The 17,424-nt window shown below is 36.2% G+C and overlaps 1 protein-coding gene across 9 annotated transcripts in view; it reads left to right on the top strand.

Annotated features, from left to right (window-relative positions):
• Window positions 1-17,424, top strand: part of DGKB (diacylglycerol kinase beta) — a 710,493-nt gene that overhangs the window by 66,742 nt on the left and 626,327 nt on the right. The gene's annotated exons all lie outside the window — the stretch shown is intronic.

Genomic DNA, 17,424 nt, shown 5'->3' with positions numbered 1-17,424 from the left:
CATATTGATAATATGACTTGATTTGGCATTTGTGTTAAACAAGATACTGATTATTAATAAGAACAGATTATACATCCTGTTCAGCATCGAAATCGATGTAGGTATGTCTTTTGTGTTTGCAAGTAAGTCTACTTGAGACTACCTTTTGGCATGAGAAAAAGGAAAAGGCAAAAAGCTAAATTAAATCAAGTATAAAATCTAGAAAAAAAGGAACTAGGGTGTTAGATGCAAAACTAAAACTGAAACATTCCAGGTGTAACAGAAGTAAAGCAAAAGATAAGACAATTTGGGTGAAAGGAAATTGGTGATACTGCAACTGAGGAGAAGGACAAACAGAAGTAAGGGGGAAAAGTGAGAGTTTGTTATTGTTGTTTCTTATATTTTCTGTTTGTTAGCATAACATAGGAAAAGGACTGGTAGTTGGGAGGCATAGATACATTGTGGAGTTGGAATTAGAGGTTGTTAGAGAGAAGGTATCAGGACTTTAAGCCAACTTTTTCAAATGTGTATATTTATACAAAAGATAGGCCATGGCAATTCAATTTATAGTAGGCCATTTTTAAATATTAAGTTTCTTTACACATAAACAGTAAGATTTTATCTATAAAGAATTTTATTTTTAACATGGATTTTCAGGAATATATCTGTTTCATGAAATGAGTTTCAACTATAAATATGAATAACACCTGGGTCAAGGTGTTAAAGAGAGAAAAGGGGGTACCTAAAAAGTCTGAGGCACCAAAAGGTTGGGAAGATGATGAGTAGAGAAAAAAATAACATGTAGAGAACGTAGAAGATTGAAGAGAGTGGGGGAATAACATGGTGCCTGGAAGAAGAGAATGAAAGAAGCTTTAGAAAGAGGACAACAACTGATGGCATGCAAGAATGGAAGACGAAAAATTGAAGCAGCTGGGATACTTATGCAGAGAGGAGGTGTGGCATACAGGAGTAAAGGAATGGATGGAGTAAGACTATGAAGGAGAGGCAGAGAGAAGAAGAATTTGAAATAATAAGTAATAGATACGTTGATGATAGTGAATAATAACATACATTTATGGGGTACAGATAAGTCAGGAACATTAATAAACAAGTGTTTATGTATATTATCTGAAAAGGCCAACTTCACAGGTTTTCTAGAATCTTCCTCACTTGTGGGCTGAAGTGTTCTGGGTGAGGTTGTGAGGGTGCTGCCGGGTGTTTGCAATAAAGATGCAAAGCCATAAGAACATGTGTATGTTCTTAGTCAATAACAAAAATTACAATAGCTCTCGCTGGCGGGGGGCAGAAATTTCTGCCATCAAAATGTGCTCCTCATATTCAAAAACTGTTCCGAGCAGCTGAGAGCACAATTCACCCTCTTGTCCCATTTCGTTCAAAATGGCTGAATTCTTATCTGCATTTTTATACTTGATAATTTTGGAAATTGACTAAAAAATGATTTACCGATGTTTTCCAATTTCTATATGCTCTCTGCTGTTGTGTTATATCCAATAATTAAGTAAATAATTCTTAGCATTTTCCTTAGGGAGAATATTCTGCTTGGCACTGAAGGAACCACAGATAGGAACAGATATGTTCAAGGATGTTTAACGAAGGCTAGAAACAAATGGATAAATAAAGGTCTCTGTATCTAGGCAGAATATTTTAAGTGCCACAAAGTTTGGGGTTCTGTAGGGCCTTAGTATGCAGTTGGAGATGGGGAAAGGGAAATCTTCATGGAAGAAGTAAGGTTTCAAGTGAATCTTAAAAAGTAGGTTTAAGAGATCGTGGAAGTGCTTCTTTCCAAACACCAAGTGTTAGCGGCCTTACACTTTATCCGGGGCATTGGCGGCCATGACAACATTTCTGCACGAAAATTTTTGGATGCTGTGGAGCAGACTGAAGACAACATGCTTTTCTATACTATATTTCAGTTTTTTGAACAGCGAAACCAGCGTTTGCGAGGGAACCCTAATGTCACACCAGAACACTGTGAAGAACATGTTGCTTTTTTCAAACAGGTTTTTGGAGACCAAGCTCTAATGAAGCCTACAACATTCTGAAATCACTTGCTAGTTTTTTTATATATATATATAAAAATGTGTACGAAGTTGATTTATTGCATTAATAAACCTCTTTAAACTACAAAAAAAAGGTAGGTTTAAGGTAAATGGAGAAGAAAATAATATAGATAAAAAGGAAAATTCAGCATATATTTGAGGGAGAGGAGTCATATTTAGCTATACCACAAATTAAGGGTGTAAGGACAGTTAAGGATGTAAAAATGAGATTAAATTAAAATATACAGTGCTAAACTTGAGTAAAGCAGTGAGGAGTAATTGTAGGATTTTTTTTTTTTTTTTTTAAGATTTTATTTATTTATTTGACAGAAACACAGCGAGAGAGGGAACACAAGCAGGGGGAGTGGGAGAGGGAGAAGCAGGCTTCCCGCGGAGCAGGGAGCCCGATGCGGGGCTCGATGCAGGGCTCGATGCCGGGCTGGATCCCAGGACCCTGGGATCATGACCTGAGCCAAAGGCAGAAACTTAACGACTGAGCCACCCAGGCACCCCAATTGTAGGATTTTAAGGGCAGAACAACAAGAACAACGAGTTTAACTTGGCAAATTCAAGGATGGTAGAAGGTAATGGAAAGAGACTAGCATCATGCCAGTGGGCTACTGGAATAGACTAAATAATGTGGATAATGAAAGATGACCAGAAAAGTGTAGATTCAGATATTATAGCATTAAAACTAACAGAGAGCTTGGGAAATAATAAAACAGAGAGAGAGAAAAAGAGAAATCGAAAATTTAGTTCCAAAGATTTGACTTGAAGAATTGGAGAATTTGGTGACATAATCCCCCAAGTAAAGAAAACATGGAGTTTGGTTTAGTTTATGATGAATTTAGCTGGATAATTAAAATATATGTTATTGTTTATGGAAGCATTAAAATAAATTAGGTAAATTATTGCCATAATAGCTAAATTATCATTTGTAAAGACTGCTCAGATATTAAGATTCCACTTGAATTGATAAACAGAATTTAATACTGAAGTATTAAATACTGCTACTTTCATTTTATTGCCTAAGGAATATGGCATTCATTTAATTATATCATAAAAATGCTAGATTTAGTAATTAATTTGTGGAAGTACCTAAAACAAGTGGTAATAAAAATTGTCATAAATGTAAAAGTTGTAACATATTGAGACAAAGATTAATGAGCATTCAATAAATTGGTAGTAAGAAGTGACACATTGAGTATAAGAACATTTTAAAATTGATTTTATGAGGACACAAATTAACTGAATCACTGAGAGTTAAAAAAAAAAATAGTGCAGATTCCATGATCATTAGACTTGCTACTCTTTTTTAAATAAGCAAGACTGAATGAAAAGTGCTAGACTTAATACCCCAAGAAATTTCCTGTGTAACTAGGAGGCAAAGAATATTGTGATTAGAATGTATCCTTGTATAATAAATTGCCATTGTCAAAATATAGCTGGAAACAAACATTATTCTGAAGATTATGAAAGTAGTATATTTTCCATGCAGTTTAGTGCATGTGATCAGTTTGTCAGCAGGATTTAAGCATCAGATTTTTCATATTGCAGTGCAGCATTGACAGTTACATTCCTCCATTGTCTAATAGAAAATGGTATATTGGATTCACTTTCTTGACTTTGTTTTGTAGCTTTCAATAAGCAGCTGTTTGTATGCATTAAATTAAATGAAAAACAAGTTACTGTTTTAAGGTTAAATTTGCAGCACGCTAAGATTATATGTGCTATATATATCAAATAAGTGTTTCATATGCAAAAAGTAAGAGGAGCAGTAAGTTACCAGGGACTATTATAAGGACACTAATCCAGTTGGGGCCCCACTCTCATGACTTCAGCTCATTCTAATTACCTCCCAAAGACCGCTTCTATTGGAGTCTAGTATATCAACGTATGCCTTTGGTGGGGACACATTTTAGTTTCTCAACTTGGGCTTTTCTTGTGATCATTTGGGGAAAAACAGAGTGATATTGGCACATCACTCCTAGTTAGGCAGCTAGCACATCAGACAGCTTGTATTCAAATCCTCAGCCTCCATATTTTAGATTTCTCATTTGGGGAAAATTACTTAACATCTCTGTGTCCCATTTTTCACACTTGTAAAATGCGGAAAAAAATCAATATGTCAAGGGTTGTGAGTATTAAATCTAATGAGTTAATAATATATGTCAAATCATGATGGCAGTGCCTGGCAAGTTGTAAGTGATATAGCTGTTTACAATGATTGTTTTAATAAGAAGGAAGTGAGTGTGTTCTTTGGGCTGTTTGAATGTATTGTTGGTGATCAATAGAAAAGTGCCACGTTTTGGAGCACAGTCAGTGTCTTCCCCCGCTGCTCTAAGACTAGATTCTTCCCACAAGGTAGAAACTTCTGGTGCTATTGGCAGCCTCGGTTCTGTGTTGTCCCCACAAATGCTTAAGGCAGCTAATGTGAAGCCTGCTGTGGTTGCCTACAGCATGCTGAGACCATGCTCCTGTTTAGGGTTTTAGGCTGAGTCACTCCATGGGAAACATTTCCATTGATATGTGGGAGAGCCGTATAATTTTCTTTCCCACTCTTTATATAAAGTCATCCAAACTGTTGTTACGAGATAGAGAGCTCTCGCTCCTGCCGTGTAGAGAATTGAGCTTATCACATTATTAGTTTGCCAGGGCTTCCTGCTGTGGTTTCACGGCATAGCAAAGGGTTAAGATACTCCAGGTCTTTTCATGGATGACAATATTGTCTTTGTAAAATCTACACGCTGTTTCCAAGTGATTCATTATCTGCCCACATATTGTCACTTAGGTTTAGCTCTTTATTTGTTATATATAAAGTGTGTTATATAGCATGCCAATTATTTTTGAAAAATACTGTGTTATTACGGTGGGAGCACTTCCAAATTTTCATAAATTTTATGCTCTTTATAGCAGCTGGCATTGTGGAGGGGTGCAGAATTATGACGAACGTGTTCTTTTCAGTAAGGACCAGTATGCCTAATATTTGGCCCTACTGTACAGTTTCTTCCTTGGAGAGAGGCATGGCTTAGTGGAAAGAGCACAGGCTTTGCAGGCAGACTAATATTTGATAGTGTTGAGCCCCAGCCCCACCACCGTTCTGTACTTTGAGTGGTTTGACCTTTATTCGGAATGTTACATAGACTACTCGGGCCTCAGCTTTGACACCTGGAAAAGTAGAATCCACTTCAAAGAATTGTTGTAGGATTTAATGAGACAGTAAACATCATCATAACAAATAATAGATTTTGAGTGCCCTAATCTAAACAATGTACAAGTGTTAACTCATTTAATACAACACACCTCAGAGGGAGGCAAATGATCTATCTCTTCCAGGCAGATTACCCAGCACATAGCAGTGGCACAATGAATGATGAAGATCAAAATGGTCATAATTCATTTATGTTTCTTATGAAGATCAGTATGTTAATAAATGGGTTATTAATCATGTTTCCAAAATAGGGAAGGCTGGACTCTGGGATTTAGGTCCTCACATCTCCACCAGCCATAGCCATCTCTCAAAGGTTTTTATATACAGGACAAAGCAGGGAGGCAAAGCTGCTAACTATGGCTTTGGCCTCAAAATATCTTTCTGGTCTCTTACCGTGGTAGATTGGACTGGATCATGTGTGAACGTCAGTGAAGCTCTACCTAAAATAGAGGCAGATTTCAGTATTCCTCCTGCATTCATTCTGCCGGTGCCTGGAACCTCCCTCACTCTTTCTTTATGAAAAGCATGGGAGGAGAAAGAGAGATAAGAAAATCGTGAAACAATTGTAAATAGAAATATGGTAAAGCCCTTTTCCATTCTAAGTAGCCTTACTCTCCTGAGAAACTCTACCCTGTAGCATGATGATCTAATGTGTGTTTGAGATATGTTTTGTGCTTGATCCATACAAGATGGGACAAAGAAAATGGAGGGAAAGAGACCTGACCTCTCCCCTGTGGCCATTAAATTTATTGTTAAGCAAATTTAGGTCACATATTAGTCCTCTTTCTAATTTGTCATGATGCAGTTTGCTTTTGATTTTGGCCTCTGCCCTGTATTAGATTGGCTCTATTTTGGGAGGCCAAACCATTTAGTGATAATTACTTTCTTTGCATACGACAAAAGAATAAATGACACAGGGTCATGTAGCAGAGTGCCTGGGAGTACGTAATTTGGTATTTTATAAAATGAGGCGAGTTCTAGTGCTGTGCTTAGTCTCCTCACCCATGTCCTGGGACATCTATTCATTCGTCCTGGGATTGTGATGATGGTTAAATGTGAAAATGCCCGTAAATGCTCAGGACTCAATATGTTATTGTTATGATGATGATCATGATGGTGATAAATGAGGTAGTTTGATATCAGAAGAGACCTTTTTTTAATAAAAAATTTTTAGGCCTATTCATTTATACTACTTATGTGAAAAGTCTTGACTTTGCCCTGATACTTGGTCTGAAATTGGAATCAGCAACTCTATTTTAGATAATACATGTCTCTCATTTCCGACCCTGTTTCTTCTGATTCACATTGATTTACTCAGCATTTCCTGGCTTTGACCCAGATTTTATTTCTGGAATGTATGTTGGCTGCATAATCTCTTTTGCCTCATTTCTGGCTCTGTTTCCTATTTGTTGTACTGTTTCAGACTGATTTTCTCCTTGGTAGCTTCTCTGGGTACATATATGTCTTAAATCTTTTTTTTTTTTTTTACAGATTTTATTTATTTGAGAGAGAGAGAGAGAATGAGAGATAGAGAGATAGCATGAGGGGGGGAGGGTCAGAGGAAGAAGCAGGCTCCCCGCCGAGCAGGTAGCCCGATGTGGGACTCGATCCTGGAACTCCAGGATCATGACCTGAGCCGAAGGCAGGCGCTTAACCAACTGGGCCACCCAGGTGCCCATCTTAAATCTTTTAATAATGAAATTTGCAATGGTGAAAGAAAGTAATATCTATCAATGTCTAAATTCCATTATTTTTGTGTCCTAAAGACAACAAATCTCCAATAATTATTTTAAACATCTATTTTTCCAACTTCTCAAACTTGCCAAAAAAAAAAAAAATCAACTCAAAAACAGCTCTTTTAAGGCTTATGTTCAAACAAACTTTAATATTGAAGTTAGGACTTCTATGAAGTATTGGTCGAGGTGGGCCAAATTGTTAACGACTGAAAAATTCACAAAATCTCAGTGGCTTAATGAAATAGGAGCTGATTTCTTGATCATATTTTATTTCCAAATCTGAGTCAGCAAATGGTTAATTTCACTTTGTCCTTGATCAAGTCCCAGTTAGATGGAACAGTCGTCAACTTCAAAAATTGGCAGATGCTATGGCAGAGACAAACAGAGAGCTTGAGAATTGAGGGTTGGCTCTTAAGCCTTCTCCCTGGCAATGATATGCTTAGATTTATTTTGCCTAAGCAAGCCACATGAATCATCTAATTCCAAGTGAGTAGAGAAATGCCTTATTTCTGTCTGCCCACTGTCAGGGGAGCACTAAAACATTTGGTGAAAATTATTAATGTGGCCAGTATCACACAAATAAAATGGAACCTACCATTGACTTTGGAACCTTAATCATCATAATCTCTTTAAGCTTCTATTTTCCTATAAAATGAGGATGTTAATTCCCATCAAAAAATAACAACTATTATTTTATCACTAACATTAATATGATAAATTCATAACAAAATTTATCACTAAGAATCATGCATATTGAATTCTGTACTTCATTCTTAACTCAGTTATAAAGGTTGTTATTTGCCGAAAGTTTCCTTCATCATCGCCTTCCCCATTATAGCAGAAGTGCTATACACACACAGAGATGCAAGTACACAAACTAGAGGGACTTAATTTTACTCAATGGTCGTTATTCAGCCAACAGTACTTAGAACCTTTTATTCTTTATTACATTTGGCTTTGGTTAATACAGAAATGAATATTTTGGTGCTTTCAGTCAAAGAGCCTAGTATATTCAGATAGACAAATAATGTGGCAGATGATGATAAAGCAATTAAATATATTCTCTGAGTGTTATATATACAAGGCATTTTATTGAGATATAGTTAACTATAAGATTGTTTTAATTTTAGGTGTACAACATAATGATTTAAGATGTATTGCAAAATGATCACCATGATAAGTTAAGTTAACATCTGTCACCACACATAGTTACAATTTTTTTTTTTTTTTTATGGTGAGAACCTTTAAGATCTACTCTCTTAGCAACTTCCAAATAACACGATATGGTATTATTAACTGTAGTCACCATACTGTACATTATGTTCTCAGGACTTACTTATAATTAGAAGTTTATACCTTTTGACCTCCTTCCCTCATTTCACCAAACCCACATACCCTACCCTTATCCTCGGGCAACCTTCGGTCTGTTTTCTAGATCTGCAAGTTCAGGCTTTTTAAGATTCCACATATAAGTGAGATCATACCGCATTTGTCTTTCATGTCTGACATTTTTTACTTAGCATAATGCCTCAAAGTCCACACATGTTGTCACAAACAGCTGGATGTCCTTTCTCATGGCTGAATAATATTTGTGTGTGTGTATGTGTGTGTGTGTGTGTGTGTATAACATGTTTTCTTTATTCATTCGTCTGTGGATAGATTGTTTCTGTGTATTGGCTATTGTAAATAATACTGCAACAAACATGGAGGTGCAAATATCTTTTCGAGTTAGGGCTTTCATTTCCTTTGGATATAGTCCCAGAAGTGGGATTGCTAGATCATATGGTGGTTCTATGTTTAATTTTTGAGGGACCTCCACACTCTTTCACAGTAGTTGTACCAATTTACATTTCTACCAACAGTGTACAAAGTTTCCCTTTTTTCCACATCTTCTCCAGCACTTATGTTTTGCCTTTTTGATAATAGCCATTTTAACAGGTGTGCAATGATATCTCGTTGTATTTTGATTTGCATTTCTCTAATGTTTAGTGATATTGAGCATCTTCTTATGTACTTATTGGTATATGATCTGCAAATATGCCTCTTACACAGCCAGGGAATTTTCCTCTGCCATCTCTGCTTTGTGCCCTGGGGGCAGGGAGGTAGTAGTTAAGAACGAATTCTATTTGCTATGGACTGGCGGGACCTGCAAACATAAGCCCTGCTGGCCAGCAGAGCCAGATGATCAAGGGATGCATCCCCTGGGCAGCAGCCGCAAAAGCCTGGTACCCGATATGTGTACTGGTTCCTTTCCAGTTGATATAGACAGAGGGGGAGCGCTAGCTTCCCTGTGTCTTGGGGAATATTGCATTAGGTCCTTTAGATATGTGTTAAATTAGAAGATTGCCCCTTAGGCCACAGCCTTTTTTTTTTTTTTTGTCTTCCAGTTTTATTGAGAAGTAATTGACATATGTCACTGTTTAGGTTAGAGGCATACAGTGTGATGGTTTGACTCACATACATTGTGAAATGATTACAATAGGTTCAGCTAACATCTGTCTTCTCTTATAGATAAAATAAAAGAAAAAAAGAGAAAAAAGTCTTCTTCTTGTGATGAGAACTCTTAGGATTTACTCTTTTAACAACATTCTTATGTATCATACAGCAATGTTAGCTATGATCATCATGATATACATACATCCCTAGCATTTATTTATCTTAAAAGGGGTAGTTTGTACTTTTTGATCACCTTCTTCCAACACCCCTGTCCCACGAGCCTCCACCTTTGGTAACCACAAGCTTATCTCTTTTTCTATAAGGTTTGTTTGTTTGTTTTTAGATTCCACATGTAAGTGAGGTCAAATGGTGTTTGTCTTTATCTGACTTATTTCACTTAGCATAATGCCTTCAAATTCCACCCATGGATTCTTCATCACAATGGATTTCTTGGTTTTTTAATGGCTGAATAATACCACTATACAGAAACATACATACACACACACACCTTATTGATCCATGCATCTATCAAAGGACGCTTAGGTTATTTCTATGTCTTGGCTATTGCAAATAATGCTCCTGTAAACATGGGCATGCAGATATGTTTTTGAGTTAGGGTTTTCACTTCCTTTGGCTATATTCCCAGGAGTGGAATTGCTGGATCATATGTTAGTTCTATTTTTCATTTTTTGAGGATCTTCTATACTGTTTTCCATAGTGGCTACACCAATTTACATTCTCACCAACAGTGCATGGGGGTTCATTTTTCTTTGCATCCACACCAGCACTTGTTACCTCTCATCTTTTTGATGGTGGCTATTCTAACAGGCATGAGGTAATATATCACTGTGATTTTAATTTCCATTTTCTCAGTGACTAGTGATGTTGAGCATCTTCTCATGTACCTGTCGGCCATTGATATATCTTTGGAGAAATGCCAATTCATGTCCTTTGCCCATTTTTAAATTGGGTTATTTGTGGTTTTGCTATTGAGTTGTATGAGTTCTTTATAGATTTTGATTATTACACCTTATCAGATATATGGTTTGCAAATATTTTTCCCCATTCCATGGATTTTTTTTTTTCACGTTGTTGTTGGTTTTTCTTTTTTTTCCTTTTTTAAATTTTTTAATTAAATTGTAGTTAGTTAACATACAGTGCAATATTTGTTTCAGGAATAAAATTCAGTGATTCATCACTTACATACAACACCCAATGTTCATCACAGCAAGTGCTCCCCTAATACCCATCACCCATCTAGCCCATCCCCCACCCACCTCTCTCCATTGATCCTAAGTTTGTTCTCTGTCTTTAAGAGTCTCCTATGTTTTGTTCCCTTTCTTTTTTCCTTTTCTTTTCCTTTTTTTTTTGATGGCTTATTTTTAATTGGAGAGCTTTCTTACTTTGATATAGACCTACTTGTTGTTTGTTTTTATTTTGATATAGACCTACTTGTATTTTTTTTATTTTGTTGCTTGTGCTTTAGGACTCATATCTAGGACTCATTACAAGACCCATATCAAGGAGCTTTATTTCCCCTTGTTTTCTTCTAGGAGTTTCATGCCTTTAGGTCTTATATTTAAGTCCTTAATCCATTTTGTATTAATTTTTGTGAGTGGTGTTGTTATGGGTCCAGTTTAATTTTTTTACATGTGAATATCCAATTATCCCAGCATTATTTATTAAAAAATTGTCTTTTCTCCTTTGAGTGGTCTTGCCTTCCTTGTCAAATATTAGTTGACTTTATACATTGGGTTTATTTTTGGACTCTTGATACTGTTTCATTGGTCTATTTGTCTGTTTTTATGTCATTACCATACTGTTTTGATGACCATAACTTTATAGTATAACTCAAAATCAGGAAGTGTGATACCTCCTGTTTTGTCTTGGGATTTCTTTAGCTATTCAGGGTCTTTGTGGTTCCTTATATACTTTAGGAGTGTTTTTCTACTTCTATAAAAAATGCCATTGGAATCTTGATAGACATTACATTGAATCTATAAATAGATTTTGGTAGTGTTGACATTTTGACAGTAATCTTCCCATCCATACACACTGGATACCTTTTCACTTATGTGTGTCTCCTTTGATTTCTTTTATGAGTGTCATACAGTTTTCAGAGTAGAGATTGTTTACCTCTTTAGTTAAATTTAATCCTAAGTATTTTATTGCTTCAATGCTATTGTAAATGGGATCGATTTCTTTATTTCCTTTTTCAGAAAATTTATTTTTAATAGGCCACAGCTTTTAAGATAAGCAAATAGGCCTTTTCCATGGAAAGACTGAACACTTTAGTCTGCTGCCTCTGTGCTGGACCTGGGGCTTAGCTCCATTGAGTTTGGGCGAGTACGTTAAGAACTGTTTCTTGGGGTGCCTGGGTGGCTCAGTCAGTTAAGTGTCTGCCTTCGGCTCATGTCATGATCTCAGGGTTCTGGTATCGAGTCTTGCATCAAGCTCCCTGCTTAGCGGGGTGTCTGCTTCTCTCCCTCTCTCTGCCTGCCGCTGCCCCTTCTTGTGCTCTCTCAATTTCTCTCTCTGACAAATAAATAAAATTAAAAAAAAAAAAAAAAGAACTGTTTCTTAGTTCACTATAGCCCGTTTCCTGGACACCAGCACTGTTGGCTTTCAAAGCTAAATGTTTTGGGGGTTCATTTCTCAGAAGGAGGTAATAAGATTTGGGAAACCAGATGTGGGGTTCAACGTCTCATGTTCAACCTCCTTCAGCTCCTCAGGGTTAAGCTGGCAGTTTTGTTTCCTTCTGATTCTCTGTTACCATGATGGGGGTAGGGCTTATGGCAAGATTGTGTCTCAGTCCCTTCTACCTGTTTCATTGTGGGTTTTCTCATTTGCCTGATGTGTCAAAGTCATTCTAGCTTATGGATTTCTTTCATATGGAATTGCTCTATATGTAACTGTAGATTTGGTGTGTCCATGGGTGGAGGTGAGTTCAGGAGCCTCTTACATTGCCATCTTGATTCAAAGATGGAGAGCTTTTAATTCTGCTTCCTGTGGATAGGAGTTGAGAGGGGAATGGTATTTTAATTTTAATTGAAAGTATTGGATAGGGATAAGAAAAATAGGGAAATTCCAAGCAGTTATCAGAACATGTGCTGAGGCATGACATACTGTGACACATTAGCAGATAGTTGGAAGTGTGTGTTGGTGTATGTACATATTTTTGTAGGAGCATGTATGATGTGTTTACATGTACATGCATAAAAGTGCTTAAGACAAGGCTGATCAGCAATAGTCATAAAAGATGGGTCTGTGAATGCCATAATAAAAGATTGTCTATTATCATATACTTATTGGGAGACATTGAAGATAGTATTAGAAAGGATAGTGAAATTATAAGATTTTAATTTCAGAAAGAAGTATGTATAGAATAACTTTTTGATTAAAGGGAGACTAAAACAATTAGAATATTTTTCTAGTACAAGTTGTTGAATACACAGGGTTAAATGAAGTTTAAGGTATTGTTAACAGAGAGATAATTACATATTAGAGAGAGTATCTAGAGGTAGAATAAATCAGGTACAATCACCACTGGGGTATGAGGACTAAGGAAGGTGGATGGGGTACTCCAGCTTGGGAATAGTGTGGTTTTCTTTCTTCTTTTTTTTTTTTTTTTAAGATTTTATTTATTTATTTGAGAGACAGAATGAGAGATAGAGAGCATGAGAGGGAAGAGGGTCAGAGGGAGAAGCAGACTCCCCGCTGAGCAGGGAGCCCGATGTGGGACTCGATCCCGGGACTCCAGGATCATGACCTGAGCCGAAGACAGTCGCCCAATAATCCAGGAAAGGAATACAAAGAAAAAACAAGATAACTAATTAATTAATAACAGGTTTAGAGAGAAATGGCTTGATTTTGGACATTTTAAACCATAGTTTTCTATCCATCTAATGATTGAAGATATGAATTAGATTCTTTGGCATACAGATCTGGAGCTCAAGAAAGAAATCAGAACTGGAGTTATAGAATGGTTGTGCTTTTGCATTGTGGGTGGTAATCATACAATGAGAATAGATTAGGTGACCCAGTGGAAGAAAATTGAGCAAGGAGAGAAAGATGGAGAAGGAGTGCTAGAGATCATTGTGTTCACAAGGCAGTTAGAAGATGAGATATCTGTGAAAGCAATTGGAATATAGTACCTAGAAAGGAAGGAGGAAATAACTGAATGACTAGTATTCTACAATCTAAAGAAAAGTGTTTTCAGAAGGTGAGATGTAACTTAATAACCAAAATGTGCCCAGAATTTTCATCATTCACAGTGTTACTGGTGATTTTAACAAAGATTTTTTTTTTCTTAGAATAGTAAATGCAGTGGGATGAGTGGAAGAGAGAGAGAATACATACACACTATTTTTTTTTAATAGAATCTGAGCCATTAAAAGAAAGAGCAAAAATTATGGCTAAAATGAATACAGTAAAGAGAAGGATTTTGTTCTTTCACATAGGAGAGAAGACATGTCCATAGTGGCAGAAAGGGCATCATATCAAGGGAACAACTTGTGATGAAAGATTCTGAACCTATGGCCAAATCTTAATTTTTGTTTTGGTTTTATTCAATTTTCTTAAGTTCACCTCTACTCTTTATTTTTTTAACATATTAGTTTTAGCCTTTAACAAGTTACATAATCTTTCTAAACTTTAATTTTCTCAACTGTGTAATTAAGAAAATAATAAAGCCTATCTCACAAGATCGCTGGAAGACTCAAATAAAATACTATGTGTGGAAATGCTTTGTAAACTGCAAACCACCATATGTAAGTTAATTACTGCTTTCATTATAGTTACCATTAGAATGTTCTGAGTTATCTTTATACTATTTCTTTTCTTCTTCTGCAGGACAATATCTCTGCTTATCCCAAATACACATTTATAATTTCACTGTTTGTTAAATTTTACAGTTTGCTTCAATGGATTATATGAGAAATACCCACCTGCTCATTGTGCCCCAATTTTTTCACTTTTACCTATTGTGGGGGAGAACATTGCCAAGATTTTACCCCACTCACAATGTAGCAATTTAGTGTGCTGCGGATTTATGATGCTAGAAGACATGATACTCCTGGATCATAGGAAAAGAACATTATTAACCATGTCACAACAGACAGCAATCACCTCATGTTTTCATTGTTATCTCCACTTTAGTTCTCATGGGGAAACATGAAAAGGCCAGGTGACCTCTGTACAAGCAGTGAGTTGAGTTATAGGAGAGGAATCCTAAGTTTAGGGAACCTGAATCTTTTATAATGGATGGGAAACAAAGTTGCCTTTTGCTCAAGAGAAGGTCACAATCTATGTCTCCCAAGGGTTTTCACTACAAAAATATCTGTGAAATGATGGTCTGGAATAAAAGTCATCTCTGTTTGTTAAGACTTGCAGAAACATGAAAGAAATATTGAGAATTATTCCCCAGTAAACATAAGCTTATGATAGTCATTACCACCATAATCAGTTCCAGAGGTTGATGAAAGCACGTTTTCCTATCAGATTGCCTTTTAGTTTATATAAAGGTAGCCTTATATTTGGGCCCAGAGTCTCTTTGTCTTCATCTCTGACCTTCTTTCTTTCCCTTTATTCTAATTCTCTGTTTTCAGATTCCTATCTGTGAACATTTTCAAGTTAGAGGTAGACTCACCACTTGTCTGTATTCATCAAGGAAGGTTGAAAGGGAATCCATTTAGTTGGTAGTATTTTAGAGCCAAGCTATTAAAAATAGGCTTAATTCTTCCATTTTATCGAAGAAGTAAACCTCTTAAAACACAGACATATCCCTCCCCCACGCACACATCTTTTTCTTGCAAGTGTCATGGAGGAAAATTTTTCTTATACCTTTTAATGTTCTTTTAGCTAACCTAAGAATTAAATTGACAATGAGACCAATTAACAGGAGAAAAAAACCCAAAGTTTAATTACATGCACATAAAGGCCCAATAATAAAATTGAAACCTAAAGAAACGACCAAAGCTATCAGAGGGTAGGTGGGTTGGGATATGCATTAAATAGGTATGGGGATTAAGAAGTACACTTGTGATGAACATTGAGTGTTGTATGGAAGTGTTCAATCACTATATTGTACAACTGAAACTAATATTACACTGTATGTCAACTAACTAGAATTTGAATAAAAACTTAAAAGAAATGACCAAAACAGGCAGTTTTTATACTTTTTAGACAAAGAAACATAAATATGTGAGACTTGACAAGACAAAGAAAACTTATACTTGGGAACTTTAATTAGTAAGGAATTCTAAACAGGATTTGGGCTGGAGTATTTAGTAAAAGTAACAAGGTTTGTTTACATAGTCTTCTCAGCTCTCAATTCCCTAACTCTGGTGCTAAGAATGTCTCTTTACCTCCTGGTACAGGGAGGATATCGTTCATGTGGGAGGTTTATTTCCTGCTTTCTAGAGAAAAAGATGGGTCAGAGTGTTTTTCTTGCCCTGACTCTTTCTTAAGTAACTTTAATGTAGCATAATCAATATGCCAAAGGGTCATATTTTGGGGCAGGCTGCCCTGGGCCCTCACACAAGTATCAATCACCATTAACTGATTTTTTAGTGCTTTATTGTTGAACGAACACAGAAAGGAAGGATTTGGGGGGAAAGGGACACATAGACTAGATAGTCTCTCCTTTTGCTGAATGGTTTGAGAACTTGGAATTGAATAAATGTTGAAGATGCAATTGACCTTCTGTCCAATGTCGTAAGTGCCTTTGAAGCAGAATGCGTTACTATTTGAGCTGCTATAGCTGCCAAATGATAAGTGACTTCTAGACCATTTTTAAGCTTAGTTTTTTTACTAGATTGCGATAATCCACTGTCCCTTGAAACTTACCCTCAAACTGAAGTCAGTGGAGAACAAAGGCTCTCACATTAAAAATCAAGAGAAGAGCAAAATGCTGGTAGCTGCAGCTTTGACTTGGACAGGAGAGTCTCCCAGCTGTTTACAAAATTCTGCCAACTATTCCTGGTTTGTAGTTTCCCCATGGATATTAGAGATTAGTCATTTTTTTCCTGCCAAATGAGTCTTTCTCTAGAAATTAACTCATAAAAGCTCTGCCTTAGTTAGAAGGTATTCAAGGAAGGTAGTCTATAGTGAATCCCACAGATTCATAGAACAGAGGATACATTTTGGTTATTGGTAAAATGTGATTTGATGTGACTACTAAATAGTCTATTACCAATATCAGGTTAGCTGGCTATGATGGAAAATAAAATCAATGCATACAATTTTTTAAAAACTTAAGAGTCAGAATTCTAAATATTTTGAAATATTTCTGAAAGGGCACATTTTCCCTTCTACCTCCTTCATACTCACTTCACAAGTGCCAGAATTTAAAAAAAAATAACATTTTAACATATTGGACTCTTTGGGATCACAAAAACTGTACCCTAATGATGTCCAGTCTTTTCTCTTTTCCTAGGTGTCAAAGACTTCAGGTATTGCTCTCAGCAGCTCTGGGAGGTATTTCTAAAACAGCAATAACTGCTTCCACAGAGCATTTATCTGGAAATACTATATGGAAGTCCTTCATGTAATTATAGTTTCTGCCATTTCCAAAGTTGTTTTCTGAAGGTACCTTGTAAAATTCTTCCTTTTTTCACAAATGGCTGCCATGATCATTATATTGAGTTCTGTGGTAATTTTCCTTTTGTTGCATTATCTCCTGGTATGATCAAAAAGCATAGAGCTGAGAAATAAAATATAATACCACTAACTTAAGAATTTCTTAATGTAATCCCTTAGAGATTCATCTTGGCGAAATAGATGTTCCTAAAATAATCACTGATAACATTCCATGTGTCCTGTAATTGCTCCACTGTTCCTGATCCACATTCTATGTAAAATGAGAAAACCCTCCCTCCTACCTTGTAGTTTCCCTGTCATCCATTCTTTTAGGTCCTTGGGTATATGAAAACTTACAGTGTCAAAAAAGTTTATACTTTGTGTGTGGCTCCTTTCTTCATGGCCTGTAGGCTGAGACATTTAG

This window comes from Callorhinus ursinus, unplaced genomic scaffold, assembly GCF_003265705.2.
Source record: "Callorhinus ursinus isolate GAN/ISIS: 27379988/994484 unplaced genomic scaffold, GSC_fseal_2.0 scaffold12, whole genome shotgun sequence".
In the NCBI taxonomy this organism is placed as follows: domain Eukaryota; kingdom Metazoa; phylum Chordata; class Mammalia; order Carnivora; family Otariidae; genus Callorhinus; species Callorhinus ursinus.
This window is presented reverse-complemented; position numbering and strand designations above follow the sequence as displayed.